At 46.0% G+C, this 17,670-nt stretch overlaps 1 protein-coding gene and 1 pseudogene across 1 annotated transcript in view; both read left to right on the top strand.

Moving 5' to 3' along the window:
• LOC115402059 (NACHT, LRR and PYD domains-containing protein 4C-like) overlaps positions 1 to 17,670 on the top strand; it is an 868,403-nt gene that overhangs the window by 580,967 nt on the left and 269,766 nt on the right. The window lies entirely within an intron of this gene.
• LOC115402056 (NACHT, LRR and PYD domains-containing protein 12-like) lies at positions 16 to 16,477 on the top strand (annotated as a pseudogene).

The following is a 17,670-nucleotide window of genomic DNA, read 5'->3' as shown; positions in this document are numbered from 1 at the left end:
GGTGTGTGTTCTGCCATGGATCAGTGTGAGGACAGAGAGGAGGGAGTCCCTCCCTCTCAAAGGACTCTGTGTGGAGAACATGAGAACCAGACCAAAGCTCAGAGGTGAGACTCCATCTTTAACTGTCCACCACAGTTCTTCACATAATTTTACTGTGTGTGTCTTTCTAATATCTTTGTATTTTTGTATCAGGTCAGAGCCTGAAGTTGAACCCAGCTGTGTGTCCCTGAAGAGTGACTGGTCCAAGGGTGAAGTAATAAATTTCAGAGCACAGTGAGTTTTGTGTCCTTCTTGTTTTCTGAATAATATGTCTTTATTGACCAAGTGATCTTATTGAAACCAAAACAGTGCAAAAGTTTCAAACTGTTCAATCGTACTCACTCAGAGAATCATCAGAATATGAAACTCTCGATTCTTCCCTTCATCCTCCAATCTTCCTCCCATTTTTCCACTCAGTCTGTTCCTGATGTTGTGTTTGTTTTCAGCTCTGACTCTGAGTTTCCATCCAGCTGTGTGTCACTGAAGAGTGACCATTCTATGAGGCAACCCATTGCATTTCAACCTGGAGCAGGAAGTGCTGATGAGGGGTGAGAATCAGTGTTTGTGTCAGGATTCATCATGATAACAGCAGCTTGAACAAAGTCAACATGTTTCTGCAGCGTCAGCCAGCAGAGCTCCCAGGTTCTCCGTGGAGGCTCCGCCCCTCAGCATCAAACACATCTGGACTCCATCTTTATGGTGAGAACAAGTCTCCATTCAACACTTTACTGTCACATCAGTGAGACAGAAGAAGTTGTTGTGACTTCCAGCTGAAACATGAAGCAGACTCTCAGCTTCTTAGATCCATTCAGGTCCAGAGTGAAACAGTCCAACCTTCATCCAGCTTCCAGCCTTCACTGATGCTGAAGCTGTTTCTGCTGGAGATCCACATGAAGTCTGACTCTGCTTCACATGTTGTCCATCCTGGATTTACACTCACATCTCCATCTGTCTCACTCCAGATGTTTCTCTGTTCCAGCTGCTGGAGGACAACATGGTGACTTTCATGAAGGAGGAGCTGAAGAAGATGAAGAAGCTCCTGAGTCCAGATTATCCAGCATGTTCAGAGAGTGAGAGAGAGGATGAGGATGAAGAGCAGAGGAGCAGCAGAGAGTCATTAGTGAGGATCACACTGGACTTCCTGAGGAGGATGAAGCAGGAGGAGCTGGCTGAGTGTCTGTGGAGCAGTAAGAGGATTTGATCTCATTTCACAGGGTGGAGATGAAACAGAGAAATGCTTTCAGGTAGAACAGTGAGTGGAGAGCAAAAAACAGAAACAGAGTCTAAAGATTGGAGCTGATTTTCAGACAGAAACTGTGAAACAGATAGAAGCAGGTACACAGTCTAAAACAAGAGATGGAAACAGGTTGGAGTCAGACCACAGACAGAGATCCACACTGAGAGCTGAGGAGCGCCACTGAAAGCACCTGACACCAACCAGTGCAGGGAGACAGGGAATAGAAAAGGGAGAAATCTCCCACAAGTCCACATCCCCAATCATCAAAAATTGAGATAACAATGGTCTAATGTCTCTTCCTGAACTCTGCGTTTCATATCATGCAACATCTACATTAGATCAATTCAATTCAATTCAATTCAATTACGTTTTATTTATGAAGTGCCAAATACAACATGGTTGTTTCTAGACACTTTTACAGAGAAACCCAACAGATCCACATGAGCAAGCATAAGCGACTGCGGAAAGGAAAAACTCCCTTTTAACAGGAAGAAACCTTTGCAGAACCAGGCTCAGAGGTGGCGGCTTTCTGCTGTTCCGGTTGGGGTGAGGGGACAGAAAGAGAAGGAGACAGGACAGAGAGTTTCTTGTATCTACATACAATTCATATATAAAACACAGGGTACATAGGTTACAAGAGGAACAATCATCAATGGCATGAAGCAATACAATCACATTACATTGAAACGAGAGAAGGAGCAGAACTGGGAGCCGGTTCCACATGGTAGGAGCCCGGGGTTAAGTAAACGCTTACACCCACTGGGTCCGGGTTCCTCAATTGATCAGTGGAGCAGCTGTTTTGTTTGATGCCCAATTAGAATTGCACCCATTGAATCCAGGCTGTCTCAATGGATCAGCCGCGATTGATGTTCTGTCTGCGATCCCTCAAGCACGGCTCTAGTCCACCTAAGAGACAGCCTCTTCATCCAGGGTTTCGGTGTTCTGACTTTTTGGTCTCCCACAGTGGAAAGAGAGAGAGAGAGATCAGAGGCTGTTTGCTCTCTACTGAAGAGCTGGATGGATATAATGGAGGAGAAACGTCAACAACACACTTGAATCTTCACATTCAGTGTAAAATACACTCAACCATTTATTTTGTTTCATTTCCAGGAACTTCTGCTCCAATCTGCCAAGAGAAGCTGAAATGTGGCCTGAAAAAGAGGTTCCAGTCTGTGTTTGAAGGAGTCTCTAAAGCAGGACAATCCACCTTCCTGAACCAGATCTACACAGAGCTCCACATCACAGAGGGAGGGACTGCAGAGGTCAATGAGGAACATGAGGTCAGACAGATTGAGACAGCATCCAGGACAGCAGATGGAGCAGAAACAAGCATCACACCAGGAGACATCTTTGAAGCCTCACCTGGAAGATCTCAACCAATCAGAACAGTGCTGACAAAGGGAGTGGCTGGCATTGGGAAAACAATCCTGACACAGAAGTTCACTCTGGACTGGGCTGAAGACAAAGACAACCAGGACATCCACTTCACATTTCCATTCACCTTCAGAGAGCTGAATGTGCTGAAGGAGAAGAAGTTCAGCTTGGTGGGACTTGTTCATCACTTCTTCCCTGAAACCAAAGAAGCAGGAATCTGCAGATTTGAAGACTTCCAGGTGGTCTTCATTTTCGATGGTCTGGATGAGTGTCGACTCCCTCTGGACTTCGAGCACACTGAGTTCCTGACTGAAGTTACAGAGTCCACCTCAGTGGATGTTCTGCTGACAAACCTCATCAGGGGGAAACTGCTTCCCTCTGCTCACCTCTGGATCACCACACGACCTGCAGCAGCCAATCAGATCCCTGCTGACTGTGTGGACAGGGTGACAGAGGTCCGAGGGTTCACTGACCCCCAGAAGGAGGAGTACTTCAGGAGGAGGTTCAGAGAGGAGAAGCAGGCCAGCAGGATCATCTCCCACATCAAGACCTCCCGAAGCCTCCACATCATGTGCCACATCCCGGTCTTCTGCTGGATCACTGCTACAGTTCTGGAGAAGGTGTTGAAGAGCAGAGAGGGAGGAGAGCTGCCCAAGACCCTGACTCAGATGTACATCCACCACCTGGTGGTCCAGGCCAAAGTCAAGAAGGTTAAGTATGATGGAGGAGCTTCCACAGATCCACACTGGAGTCCAGAGAGCAGGAAGATGATGAAGTCTCTGGGAAAACTGGCTTTTGAGGAGCTGCAGAAAGGAAACCTGATCTTCTATGAACCCGACCTGACAGAGTGTGGCATCGATCTCAGAGCAGCCTCAGTGTACTCAGGAATGTTGACCCAGATCTTTAAAGAGGAGAGCGGCCTGTACCAGGACAAGGTGTTCTGCTTCATCCACCTGAGCCTTCAGGAGTTTCTGGCTGCTCTTCATGTCCATCAGACCTTCAACAAGTCTGGAATCAACCTGCTGGATGAACAACAGCAAACCTCCAAATGGTCAACTATTTGGATGCAGAAACCTAATCTTCACCATCTCCATCAGAGAGCAGTGGACGAGACCTTGAAGAGTCCAAATGGACACCTGGACTTGTTCCTCCGCTTCCTCCTGGGTCTTTCACTGCAGACCAATCAGAGTCTCCTTCGAGGTCTGCTGACACAGACAGGAAGTAGTTCACAGACCAATCAGGAAACAGTCCAGTACATCAAGAAGAAGCTGAGTGAGAGTCTGTCTGCAGAGAGAAGCATCAATCTGTTCCACTGTCTGAATGAACTGAATGATGGTTCTCTGGTGGAGGAGATCCAACAGTCCCTGAGATCAGGACGCCTCTCCAGAGATGAACTGTCTCCTGCTCAGTGGTCAGCTCTGGTCTTCATCTTACTGTCATCAGAAGAAGATCTGAAGGTGTTTGACCTGAAGAAATACTCTTCTTCAGAGGAGGCTCTTCTGAAGCTGCTGCCAGTGGTCAAAGCCTCCAACAAAGCTCTGTACGTGGTCTAAGAACAAATATGTTGAACTGAGTCCATGAGAAGCATTTATCTGGTTTTCATCATTGGTTCTTCTTCAGGTTGAGCAGCTGTGGTCTGTCAGAGAGAAGCTGTGGAGCTCTGTCCTCAGTCCTCAGTTCTCAGTCCTCCAGTCTGACACATCTGGACCTGAGTAACAACGACCTGCAGGATTCAGGAGTGATGCTACTGTCTTCTGGACTGGAGAGTCCTCACTGTAAACTGGAAGCTCTCAGGTCAGGATCCAGCTGCTGCTTGATCAGGTTGATGTTGGTGCAGATCATGTGGAGGATCTTCCTTCTTCCTTGTTGACTTGATGCCATGTTTGTGCCTCCAGTCTGTCAGGGTGTCTGGTCTCCGAGGAAGGCTGTGCTTCTCTGGTCTCAGCTGTGAGCTCCAAGTCCTCCCATCTGAGAGAGCTGGACCTGAGCTACAACCATCCAGGAGACTCAGGAGTGAAGAAGCTGTTTGCTGCAGTGGAGGATCCACAGTGCAGTCTGGACACTCTCAGGTATGGACACACAACAGGAACTAATCATGTAGACTGAGATTGCCCACAACAATGGTCTTCAAAAGGTGGACTGTGGTCCAGATCTGAACCAAGATGCATTCCCATACAGACCCGAAGTGGTGGAGAAAGTACTCAGCTCCATTACTTTAGTGAAAGTTATGATACTCCTGGTCAAATATTAGTCCAATACAAGAGAAAGTTGTTTGGTCAAATTAATACCTTCCATCCATCCATCCATTTTCTATCGTTTATCCGGGGCCGGGTCGCGGGGGCAGCAGTCTCAGCAGGGATGCCCAAACTTCCCTGTCCCCAGACACTTCCTTCAACTCTTCTGTGAGGATCCCAAGGCGTTCCCAGGCAAGTCGAGAGACATAGTCTCTCCAGCGTGTCCTGGGTCTTCCCCGGGGTCTCCTGCTGGTGGGACATGCCCGGAAAACCTCCCCAGGGAGGCGTCCAGGAGGCATCCTAAAGAGGTGCCCGAGCCACCTCAGCTGGCCCCTCTCGATGTGGAGGAGTAGCGGCTCTACTCTGAGTTCCTCCCTGGTGACTGAGCTCCTCACCCTATCTCTAAGGGAGCCCAGCCACCCTACGGAGGCAGCTCATTTCAGCTGCTTGTATCTGGGATCTTGTCCTTTCGGTCATGACCCAAAGTTCATGACCACAGATGAGGGTGGGAACGTAGATTGACCGGTAAATCGAGAGCTTCGCCTTTCGGCTCAGCTCCTTCTTCACCACAACGGACCGATACAACGACTGCATCACTGCAGCCGCTGCACCGATCCGCCTGTCAATCTCACGCTCCATCCGTCCCTCACTCGTGAACAAGACCCCAAGATACTTAAACTCGTTCACTTGGGCCAGAGTCTCTTCACTGACCTGGAGGGGGCAGGCCACCTTCTTCTGGTCGAGGACCATGGCCTCGGATTTGGAGGTGCTGATCCTCATCGCTGTTGCTTCACACTCGGCTGCGAACTGCCCCAGTGCATGCTGTAGGTCCGGGTTCAATGAAGCCAACAGGACAACATCATCTGCAAAAAGCAGAGATGAAATCCTGTGGTTCCCAAACTGGACCCCCTCCGGCCCCTGGCTGCACCTAGAAATTCTGTCCATAAAGATTATAAACAGAACCAGTGACAAAGGGCAGCCCTGCTGGAGTCCAACATGCACCGGGAACAGTTCCAACTTACTGCTGGCAATGCGGACCAGACTCCTGCTCCGGTCATACAGAGACCGGATGGCCCTTAACAAGGGGCCCCGGACTCCGTTTTCCCGGAGCATCCCCTACAAGACACCACGAGGGACGCGGTCAAACGCCTTCTCCAAGTCCACAAAACACATGTGGACTGGTTGGGCAAACTCCCACATACCCTCAAACACCCTATGGAGGGTATAGAGCTGGTCTACTGTTCCACGACCAGGACGAAAATCACATTGTTCCTCCTGGTCCGAAGCTCTGGAACTCTCTTCCTCTGCTTTTAAAGGACCTATATCATGCAAAATCCACTTTTTTAAGGTTTTAAGCATGCCCCAAAGTTGATGTCCCTTTAAAACCACCCCCAAAATGTTATTTGCCTTCTTCCACGCATGTCTGAGTAATCTTTTTCAGTCTGCTGCTCTTTACAGCAGCCTCTCCCTTTGGGTAGAAAACAGCTCGTTTCAAATTTTTCAAACCTAAGTACGTCACAAAAGTTGAACTCCTTCCTACCACTCTTCTCCTACCCCACCCCCACGCACACAACACGCACACTCTCGTCTGACCAGCACGCAGCAGATTCGCATTTTCCACTGAGGAGACCCCCCCACCCCCCTCCCGCAGGCCCTCGGCAATCAGCGTTGCTGCGATTACGGAAATAAACGTTAACCATCGTCTGAAAGCAACAATCAGGCAAGAGCAAGAGTCTGAAGAGTCTGTGCTTGGTGAGTTTCTAACAGGAAAAGACGTTTTCGCATGTCTTTGCGTGTAGAGAAGCTAGAGCTAAAGCGCTAAAGCTAACCCTCAGAGAAGCTAACGCATGACGCATTTGTTTTGAAGCTCCGATTGGCTGAAGAACGCTGTCAGTCAAAGTCCACAGGGGGAGAGGCGGAATTTTCAGTGAAACAGAGCGTTTTCTCTTCCGGGTTTCAGAATTAGCCCCCGAAAATCTTTTATTTAACACAAAATGACTTTTACTTCGCGCCAAAAATAAACTATTACCCTGTTAATGCCAATAATAGGGTTTGGACGAGCTAAAAAAGCATGATACAGGTCCTTTAAAGTCTGTCACTGAACATAATGTGTTTAAATGTCACCTGAAAATGCACTTTTTTCGTTTAGTGTTTGATATTTAGCCCCTCTTGGTACTGTGTTTCTTACAGTGTTTTTACTTATTTATTTTTATTTTACTCTGTAAAGCGCCTTGTCCCCCTTTTTAGCGGTTGGAATGCGCTTTAGAAATAAAATTTGATGAATTGATTGATCCTGAATTCGAGGTTCGGCTATCGTTTGGATCCTCCTCTCCAGTACCTTGGAATAGACTTTCCCAGGGAGGCTGAGGAGTGTGATCCCCCTGTAGTTGGAGCACACCCTTCGGTCCCCCTTTTTAAACAGGGGGACCACCACCCCAGTCTGCCAATCCAGAGGCACCGTCCCCGACTGCCACACAATGTTGCAGAGACGTGTCAACCAAGACAGTCCCCGCACATCCAGAGATTTAAGATACCGAGGGCGAATCTCGTCCACCCCTGGTGCCTTGCCACCGAGGAGCTTACCAACCACCTCGGTGACTTCAGCTTGGGTGATGGACGAGTCCACCTCTGAGACCTCAGCCTCTGCTTCCTCCATGGAAGACGTGGCGACGGGATTGAGGAGGTCCTCAAAGTATTCCTTCCACCGTCCAACAATATCCCCAGTTGAGGTCAGCAGCTCCCCACCTCCACTGTAAACAGTGTTGGCGGAGACCTGCTTTCCCCTCCTGAGGCACCAGACGGTTTGCCAGAATTTCTTCGAGGCCGAGCGATAGTCCTCCTCCATGGCCTCCCCAAACTCCTTCCAGACCCGAGTTTTTGCCTCCACAACCACTCGAGCTGCAGTTCGCTTGGCCTGCCGGTATCCGTCAGCTGCTTCAGGTGTCCCATGAGCCAGCAAGGCTCGATAGGACTCCTTCTTCAGCTTGACGGCAGCCCTTACTTCCGGTGCCACCACCGGGTTCGGGGGTTGCTGCCATGACAGGCACCGGAGACCTTACGACCACAGCTCCGGGCAGCTGCTTCGACAATGGAGGTAGAGAACTTGGTCCACTTGCTGGGTTTTCCCCAGCGTGTTATAGCCTAGCGGGCCGCTAGGCTTTTCTTGCCCCCCCCCCGCCAGGCTAAGCGGCGCTTGTTTATTTATTGTAAATATTTTCAGTCCACCCGCCCGCGCTGCAGCACCCGGACAAACGGAGAGGGACCCAAAAAAAAAAAAAGCTGTGCTCCGTGACCAAGCAGTGCAGAGACTCGACGCGTGCGCTCTCTCCCTGTCTCCACTTCCACTCCGACGGTTGAGCGCACGGTCCCGACCAGCGTTCACGCGCTACCCCCCCCCCCCCCCCCCCCCCCCCCCCCCACTTCAACACATGGCGGCTGAGCTGTGGGGCTATAAGCAAACCCACACCAGCCCGCCGCCTCTCACCGCGGGCAATGCCCCGGCTATGTGTGGAGGTGAGCCCGACTATATCTAGCCGGTACCTCTCAACCTCCCTCACAAGCTCGGGCTCCTTCCCCCCCAACGAGGTGACATTCCATGTCCCTAGAGTCAGTCTCTGTGTCTGAGGATCGGGTCGCCAGGCACCCAGTCCACATTGCACCCGGCCCCTACGGTTCCCTCGGTGGGTGGTGAGCCCACCGGAGGTCAGGCCCACGTCGTCCCTTCGGGCTGAAGCCGGCCGGGCCCCGTGGGCAAAGGCCCGGCCACCAGGCGCTCGCTTACGAGCCCCAACCCCAAGCCTGGCTCCAGGGTGGGGCCCCGGCTGCGCCATACTGGGCGATGTAACTACCTTTGTTCTTTTTCTCTGCATAGGGGCTATTGAGCTGCTCTCAGTCTGGCCCGTCACCCAGGACCTGTTTGCCATGGGAAACCCTACTTGGGGGCATAAAGCCCCCCGGCAACATAGCTCCTGGGATCATGCAGGCTCTCAAACTCCCCCCACCACGATAAGGTGCCAGTTCTAGAGGGAGAAATTATTATTATTATTATGCTTTTGAAAATAATTAATCAAAGTACATTTTCATCTGAATGTCAAACATTATTGCATTGTTCCCACAATGAATTAATGCAACCAATGACCGCAACAATCTACTGAATTCATTGACCTGCTGTGGGGTCTCTGGGAAATAAAAACTGGTAGAATATGCTGCCAATCCTGGCGAGATGCCTACTGAAACAATTGAATTGACAGAAGGACAATTATTTTGCTCATTTAATTTTTTAAAATTTATTCACAACCAAACATAAAATTCAAACATTGAAGATTAACATCCACCAACTCCAAAAGAAAATCAAATTTGTAACATTATCAGGCTTTACACCGGATCATACAGTGGGAGAAATGCTGGGTTAAAAAAGAAAAATGAAATAAAGTTACTCAATCTGTCAGGATTTTTGCTGGCTGGAAAACCTGAAAAAAAAAACACAATATGATCCCCACCCCAACCCCCCTCCCCCATGCTGACTCACCAGAGGAGAAGAGAAGGAGGAGGGGTGACATGACCACAGGTGAATGTAGATTCTGTTAAAAGATGGCAGAGAAGCTAGTCATGGAGACTCAGTCGGGATATTTCATCAGCGAAACTCCTGTCACAATTTTTAATGAATTTTTAACGATGACCGCTGCGCCGAAAAATAGCATATGTCTTTACCGTACTCAGATGCCTCCGGAAGAATCATTGAATGGTCTCTGTCGTCCTACGGCGTTGGAGGTAGCTGGGGATTTTTCTTCAAGTATGAGATTGGTGAACTCTGTCTTTATCAGTTGGCCGATTATGAGAATATTGAGCCTTTATCGTCTCTGACAGCTACCTCTTTTGAACGATTGGGGTGTTTTGACGATGCTGATCGAGCGGTATCACAGCTGGTGCGGTGAGGATGAAGATTCTGAGTGTGTTAAGCTCGTGTCCGGCGTTTTGAAAGAGAGAGGTTTTTTTAATCCAACGTCTCGAGGTTCTGCCCTCCATCTGCTTTCATGAGCGACCAAGCCACGCCCCTTTAATTGTGCGCACGCATTATCTGTCAGGTGAAAATGAGAGCCTCCGAGTCCTACAGCATCCGACATGTTTAGCTGTTTACGGTGGATGTTCAGCAGACCATGGATATATCCGAGGTAAGTGCGGCGGCTGCTGAGTAGCTAACTCACCTCTGCCTGGGTGAGTGTGTGTGCTTTCTGGCTGCGTGCAGACTTGAATGACAGCATGACAAGGCGGAAGCTCGAAATCTATTGGCTGAAGCTGACCGGCACTTTTTCGGATAACATGGGGGTCTATGAGACGAAGGCGGACCTCATAAATAATTTTTTATATTACTAAATGCTGTTGACTGGTTTATATGGTTCATATCAGATTGTGACCCAGTATGTGATTTATCCATACGGGGATTGAGACAACCAATAAAATACCCTGCAATTACTGAAGATTCAACAAGCCAATCTGAAAACAGAGAGAATGTCTTGATGTAGAAGTCAGGAGGACATCCGGGGGGAGCATAGACATTCAACTAGGAAACCTTGTCACCAAATAGTGTCCTTGAGATCATAACATAACACCCAAGTTGGTCACTTTTAACCTTCACATCACTAAGAGGTAAGTTTTTATGAATTAGTATTGCAACTCCTCTGCTCCTTGATGTAAAGGAGGAATAAAAGACCTGGCCTACCCAATCTCTTTTAAGTTTTTGGTGTTCCTCATTACTTAGATGCGACTCCTGAATACAGGCTATTTGAATCTTTTCTTTCTTTAGAAAATTTAGAATTTTTTTCCATTTAACTGGACTCTGGATCCCATGCACATTCCATGAGCACATTTTAACTGTCACTTTATCAGCCATACTCGAACAGACTTTGAATGGAGAGATACATGCCTGAAACACTTAGGAGAACAAATTCCAAACCCCAAATCAACCTGAGATAAACGGTTGGTACATTTATATATATATATATATATATATATATATATATATATATATATATGTATACATATATATATATATATATATATTTATGTGTGTGTGTGTGTGTGTGTGTGTGTGTGTGTGTGTGTGTGTGTGTGTGTGTGTGTGTGTTAGGGCTGTCGTGGTATACCGGTATTGACGATAATCGTGGTATTAAAAAATGAAATTTCAATATCGTGTTCAAAATGCGCACATGATAATATTGTAAAGAGGATCTAGTGCCACTTGAAACGTGTTGAAGTGGATTTTCAAAATCCACTCCTGTTCGTCCGCCCTGCTTCATCTCCATCCTGCAGCACGCCAACCCCTCCCCCTCCCCCACTCATATAAACACAGCAGAAGCAGCAGTAGCCGGCACGGCTCCTAGCTAGCGTGGCTCCCAGTTAGCGAGCATCACGAGTGAACTAAACATGTCAGCGTTGGCCAACAACGACAGCGAGACGCTCTATCCTAACCCGAAACAAGTGAAGTTGTGGTGTGGGAGTTTTTTGGGTTCCTAAAAGTGGAAGCGGACAAGTTTGACGGCACGCCAATTTGCAAGAAATGCCAAGCTAAAGTATCTGCGAAAGGGGGTCACACTGTGGATCCTCTGTTAATCAGTTCAGCAGATTTTAATTAGTTGAGTGTAACTACACTTTTTGTGTGCAGTTGTACAGTTGCTTTTCTCATATTGTTTCAATACCTCATTTGACAGATATTCTAAATGTAATTCATCTGGGAAAAGAGAGAAAACAGACAAAAATAAATTAAAGATGAATCTGAATGTTTGTACCATTATTAGTTGAATTTTTGCTGATATCGTGATAATATCGTTATTGTGACATTTCTTGCCCATGATAATCGTGAAAAGAAAACTTGATATTGTGACAGCCCTATATACATACATACATACATACATATATATATGAAATAATAACTTTTTTTGAAAAGATATATACTAATATACAACCAAACATGAATCAGATCAGGAAAACCTACCGAGAGGATCAATGACTTGTAATCCAGAGCCGGAGGTCCTTGGGATGTTTTGAGGAGTGGAAGGGAAAACTTGAATTCATATAAAACAGAGGTCATGAAGCCTCTAAATTTCTCTAAATGATTCAAGCTCTCTGAAGATTAAAAAAAAAAAAACAAAAAAAAAAACAATTTACCTCCGGAACAGAGTGAGGATAACTCCTTCAGAGCATCAAAAATATGTAGTTGACCTATTTCTTCTCAAATTCCAGCAGGGTGAAATCGTGTTCGACGGTCCTGCTACAACAACTTCATTTTCTGTCGAGCTCAGATTCCCAACTTGAGTATCAACCCTATCCAATTGATCTGCCAATCATAAATAATAATCATTAAAAAAAAAACATTAGACCAAATAGTCAATAACTAATTAAATGGATTTAACAAATTACCTAAATTGTCTTGGGTGAGGTTAAAGGCTTCTTCTCCAACTTAAAAAAAGTACTTTAAAGGCATATTCGAGGATTCTCCGATGATTTCGTACAACATGGCCGATTTGCCATTTTTGGAGCACTGCGCAAGCACGGCTCCCTCCGCATGAGGACTGTGGGAGCGCGCACATCAGCCTCATGTCAGTTTGTTTACATCCACGCAGCTGGAGAGCATCGTCTTTCTGCATAGGATTAAAACACATTTGTAATCATGTCGGACTCTTCTTCCAATCATACATAAGAATACGATCCGTAAAGTAGTGTCTTACGTGTTTATGCAACAGAAACACATTTGAATGGGATAATAAGCATGTTACCTATCCAGCAGAAACTTCCCCACGTCGTGATCAGTCCTAAATCCCTTTTGTGCTTTGAATGTCCGCCACCTCGTAAAGGAATCTCTGAGTAAAACACGCGTTTTGCCCTTCTTTTCTATGGCCTTTCTTCTATCCTCTGCCATCTCAAAATGTTCTTTTTTTGTGGCTAGCCACCTTCGGAGGCGTTCACGGGAGGAGCAAGCTGCTGAATGAGGTGCTTTGGTCACTCCCACTGCATGTCACTTCTAAACAATGCTCTGCGCATGCGCGGCTCGAAACCAGAACGCGCACAGAGGCGGAGACTCGACATGATATGTCAACACGCAAACGCGTTCCCACATTGATTGGCATTATGACTGCCCAATTACGATTTGGAACCATACAATTCTGATTGGTTCTAAGGATCCTCCAGTATACCTTTAAGTTAAACAAGGGAAAAAAGGAATCAGTTTTGTCTGATCAAATAACATGGCATTTAAAACTATTATACTTACAGGGAGAAAGTGCCATCTACTCAGTTGTCGAATCACCAAAGAAGGTAGTCTTGTCTATAAAATATATTTAAATGGGCCCTTTTTTTTCTCTCACACTTTAAAAATAATTAACTGCAGAAACGTCCATTTGGTCTCCTGCCAGTCATTCTTGGTTGTTATTGTTGGGTTTTGGGTTTTCTCAAGAAATGATCTTCTTTTTTCTTCCTCGCTGTGCTCCTCTCGAGAGTAGAGATTTGAAAGACTGAATGACTAGCCTGGCCCCGGCATTTATATCTCAGTTAGCTATTTAGCATTTTTCATGACTTCTGATGCTAACTCACACGGTGGGAGGGCTAGGAGGCGTGAAGACTCCAAGCCCCAGAGACAGAGTCTAAAACCAATTTTTTTTTAGACGTATTAAACACCAGAACAACAACCAAAACATTTTTTCGAGTTGTTTTTTTTTTTTTTTTTTTTACAAAAGTACCGTATTGGCCCGAATATAAGATGACTTAGCACGACCCCTATTTTTCAAATATCATTTTGTGAAAATAAAAATATGTTGAATACAATAAGGTTACTCATAAGAGAACTTTTTATTGTACAATTATTTAAACTCAAAAACTCACAACAGAGATAACATTTCACGTGATCTAAGATTAAGATCCAACATATGGTATATAAATGAACTCATTAAAGCTTTTTTAAAAATTCTGGGAGAGTGGTCACTCAAGTTCTGTATGTCCCAAGCAATCCCGTTCACACATAACACACACAGAAACATCGCGTCTCTGCATGCAATGTATTACCTGTGCTTCTCACATACAGAGAATCACCATCTGCTCCCGACTTCGTTAAAGCAAACACACAAACACAATATGCGTCTCTACATGAAGAGACGCTAAAGCCTTTTGTTTGTAGTCACTTCCAGAATCATTGTCTGCACCCAACTTCCTCAAATTTAAAACAGACTTAACGTCTCTGCATGATAAACGGCAATCCTTTTGTATCAGCTTTATAGATTCTCTTCCTTTTGTTAATTACAACCAGCTCTGAATTTTCGAGAAACATGAGCCCGCCGTTGTGACTTGGCGTCTCGGCCAGTGTATGTGTGCCATTATTACGGTGCTTGGGCACATCAGCGGGCGGCGCTTCGGTGTGAGGCTGAATGCTGCTGGTGTCTTGGAGGTTTGGTATGGCTGTAATGGGCGTACGGCCTGCCTACTTCCTTTCCGTGCCAATCCTGTCAGCATTCCAGCTGGGAGTACATTTATCCCTATGGCCTCCGCCTTGGTGTGTACCAATAGCGAAGCCCATAGGTGGGCTCAGCACCACACGAAGTAGAACAGAGTGGTTATCCTTCCGCCATTTTCTTTCATCTTCTCCACCACTGCATCAAGTGGTAAGTCGAGAGTCTTCCTGAAAACACCTAACTCATTGTTGAAAGTTTCCAAAACAAAACTATCTGTCAATTGTTCCTAATTTGTCAATTGCATGCTCGCACAGAACAACCACCGACCTGAAGCCACAGTTTTTGTCTGCTACACTGCACAGAATCTCATTTTTCTCTGATCATTCTCTGATTCAAGAGATGTCAACTTTAACCACTTAACACACTCAGAATCTTCATCCTCACTGCACCAACCATGATACAGGTCGATCAGGATCATCAAAAACACCCCAGTCATTGGATGACACAGTTGTCAGAGAGGATAAAGGCCGAATCTTCTCATACTCGGCCAACTGATACAGACAGAGGTCACCTAAGTCGTAATTAAAAACAAATCCCCAACTCCCTCCAGCGCCGTAGGACGATAGAGATCATTCATCATGTAACGATTCTTCCGGAGGCATCTGAGTACGGTAAAGACATATGCTATTTTCGGCGCAGCGGTCATCGTTGAAAATTCATCAGAAATTGTGACAGGAGTTTCTCTGATGAGATATCCCGGCTGTGTCTCCATGACTTGCTTCTCTGCCATCTTTTAACAGAATCTACATTCACCTGTGGTCATGTCACCCCTCCTCCTTCTCTCCCCCTCTGCTGAGTCAGCATGGGGGAAGATGGTGGGGGTGGGGGTGGGGATGGGGTGGGGGGGTGGTTTGGGAGGAGCAGACAATCTATACATTCCTTAAGGTCATGAATCAATCAATCAATAAAAAACAAGTGACCGATATGTTTTTTTAACCTGTTTCTTACTTGTCACGTATTGTGGTTAACTTGGTTTGTTCACTATCTAGTTAACTAACTTATTAATTCGCTCAGGACTTTCTGTGTCCCTCTGACAAACTGAGGAGCTCTGCTTCATGTTGAACAGCAGTTAGTTGGAGAGAAAACTCTTCTGACTGTCTTTCTTCCTGCAGGGTGGACCATGGTGGAGAGCAGTGGTTAAAACCTGGTCTGAGGAAGTGTAAGTTTGACTGATGAGGACAAAACAGTGTCTGTCTGTCTTTCAATCAAAGGTTTTGATTCATTCAAACATTACTGACAAGAGAAGTCTGACTAAAAGTTTTCTCAATAAACTTTCTCTGAATGAACAACATGTCAGGAAGTCCAGAAAGAAGAAATCCATCACATGTATCAGAGGATGACTGTTCTCTCTTTCTCTCCATCAGATTTCTCTCGCTTTAAACTGGGCACAAACTCAATGAACAGAAAACTTAAACTGTCCAACAACAACAGGACGGTGACACATATGGAGGAATGGCAGTCGTATCCTGATCATCCAGAAAGATTTGATGACTGGACTCATCAGCTGTTGTGTAGAAATGTTGTGAGTGGCCGATGTTACTGGGAGGTCGAGTGGAGCGGAGATGTTTATATATCAGTGAGTTACAGCGGAATAAGACGGAGAGGAAACAGTGAGGAGTGTGCGTTTGGAGGGAATGATCAGTCCTGGAGTCTGATCTGCTCTGATCAAGGTTACGATGTCAGGCACAATGACAGAATAGCATCCATCTCCTCCTCCTCCTCCTCCTCCTCTGGTAGAGTAGGAGTGTATGTGGACTGTCCTGCTGGCTCTCTGTCCTTCTTCAGAGTCTCCTCTGACTCTCTGATCCACCTCTACACCTTCAACACCACATTCACTCAACCTCTCTATGCTGGATTTGGATTCTGGTCCTGTGGTTCTTCAGTGAGTCTGTGTCCTCTGTAGGAAGGACAGTCTCTGTCTCTGACAGCAGTCCTGTCAGGACCAATCAGAGATCAGAGAACATCAGTGGAGTTCAGCAGGGCTCACAGACGGAGCCTCCAACACTTTGTAAATATGTCGTCAGTTTAAGTTTCTGGACGTTTTCTAACCTCCTCAAGTCTTTGTCAGCAACAATGGAGACGATAAGGAAAGGACTCTTCTGATCAGTGTGATGTTTGTCTTTTGGTTCAGACCAGCCGGTCCTGATTGGACCAGTTTGGTCTCAGCTGGAGAGTCTGACTGAGAGTCTGAGTCTGTCAGTCTGCTGAGAGGCTGGAAGTGAAGCTCTTTTTAATACTGATGGACAAATGAAGCTTTCTGAAGCTCTGATGGATAGAAGCATTTCAACACCGATCTCTTTAGTGCCACCTTGTGGCTAAAAATATGAAGAGCCGCTTGAATGAACTGCTCCATGATGGTTCCCCAGAGTTCAGTTCACTGCTTCTCTTTATGATCATGTGACCGTTCTGTTCAGTCATTGTGGTGATATGAGCAAGTGTTTCTGAGGGGAAATGAAATATTCATATCACATGACGTTGTATCACTATTCACAAAAACCCCAGTTGAAGCCACCCTCCACATAGTACACAGCAGACTCAAGAAAGGGAGAACACTCCAGAAAAGAACAAAACTCACAGTCGAAGACATCATGTCTCTTCTCAGGTTCATTGCAACATCCACTTATCAGAACACCATCTTCAAACAGACACCAGGATTTGCGATGGGGGATCCACTTTCACCTAGGGGTGTCCTCAGATAGTCGACGATTCGATGATTCGTTCGAAGGGGCCTGATTCGACTGCCAATCATACAGTCGAAGCATCGAAAAAATGTGGTTATTAAACGAGGACCATTCCATTCCAGCTGTATGGGGGTGCTGAATGACTGATTTTACATAGAATTGCTTGTTTTTTTTCCAAATAAACATGATATAAATCCTATTTGATCGACATGTTAGCCTATCAAATATACTGTGGATAAATGTACTTGTAGTTTTATTCAATATTCTACCTATGTAGTGTTTGTGAATGAACCACCATGGTGAGTGGCACAATCCGATTTTGCGCAGAGCTCCGTCACAGAGCAGCATCTCGGTGGTGATTTGGCTTAACTTTAAAAGGCTCACAATGTCGGAAAAAAATAAAAAATAAATAAAACTTCAGACCAAGTCAAAGATGATCCAAAAAAAGTCAAATGCAAGTTGTGTCCTTTCATATCACTCCACAACAACATGGCTTTCCACCTTAAACGGGTCAGTAGCCAGATAATTGGGCTAATAAAAGACGGTTCTGTTACTCAGTTCTCATTTTTAATGCTGACTTTTATTTCATTTAATTGTAAATTTTAGGT

This window comes from Salarias fasciatus, chromosome 15 (genome assembly GCF_902148845.1).
Source record: "Salarias fasciatus chromosome 15, fSalaFa1.1, whole genome shotgun sequence".
Classification (NCBI taxonomy): domain Eukaryota; kingdom Metazoa; phylum Chordata; class Actinopteri; order Blenniiformes; family Blenniidae; genus Salarias; species Salarias fasciatus.
This window is presented reverse-complemented; position numbering and strand designations above follow the sequence as displayed.